Genomic DNA, 1,156 nt, shown 5'->3' on the forward strand with positions numbered 1-1,156 from the left:
GGAAACCATGAATGATTGAGAGTTTTGCAGTACAAAAAATTGACCAATTATCATCTAGTTAAGTTTTGAGCTTTAGCAAAGAAAGTATCTACAACACTGTGAAGGGATAATCAATTGGGAAATATAAATGAATTTATATTCTCAAATATGACTATGATATTAAGAGGTTTTTAGCCGATGACAAACTCAGCATGATATTCATACGATCCCGAACCAATATATAACTTTTGCATACACCACTTTATTACTCGACAATGGCTATTATTGTCTTAGTAATTTGTGGATCATTTCAAACAATGGTAACCATTGTTTTTGTAAAGAGATATGCATGATGGTGTTATTAAGCAATCCAGTCATAGGAGAAGATATAACTAATAGGCACAATCAATATATACAGTTCCACATTACCATAGAATATGGAAGGACCAAAAAGAATTAATCACCAATCGAGCATTCCAGATACAAAGAAGAAATTTTACTCATTAAGAAACAATAATGATGCTTGAAGAGAAGCAATCAAATATGTTGATAATATTAGGCAAAGAGATAATATAAGAACAAAACCAACACAATATTTAATGGAGCCTCTAAATATATATAAGATCAATAGAAGGCATGTATCTGATTGAAAAAGTCTCATCAATTTTCAATATCATGTCCAACTCACAATCTTGAAAAATTATCTTTATTTTTGGCTAATCAATATTATAAGGATTCCTAGATAATCAAGAAAGTAAGAATGTCTCTGATTTATGAATATAAAAATAATTAGTCAAAGGGTGGGTCGTCGCTTAGTCACATGGTGTGAAGATATACTAACACTTTGTTGCAAAAGCATTCAACTTACTTTATACATCTATACAAGCTGAAAATGAGCATTTCAATTTCAAATTTAAGAGTTGGTTCTATATGTGGATAGCACCATGATTACAAACTCTTTCAGATTTAATGCATAAGATCATTTCAAATCAATATAAAGTATTAGTTTGAAGCATTCCAAATCAAAAGTGGGAAGATGCTACATGAGTTGAAGGAGTCCTTTCTCACTTAGCATTGCTTGGGGACAAGCAAATTCAGGAAGGGGGGATTGTAATGAACCTGGATTAATATGTTTTTCTCTATCAAAAATATTATTTATTAAGTTCAAATAATTAAA

Source organism: Cupressus sempervirens, chromosome 7, assembly GCF_028749045.1.
Source record: "Cupressus sempervirens isolate cs-2001-9-10 chromosome 7, ASM2874904v1, whole genome shotgun sequence".
Taxonomy (NCBI): Eukaryota; Viridiplantae; Streptophyta; class Pinopsida; order Cupressales; family Cupressaceae; genus Cupressus; species Cupressus sempervirens.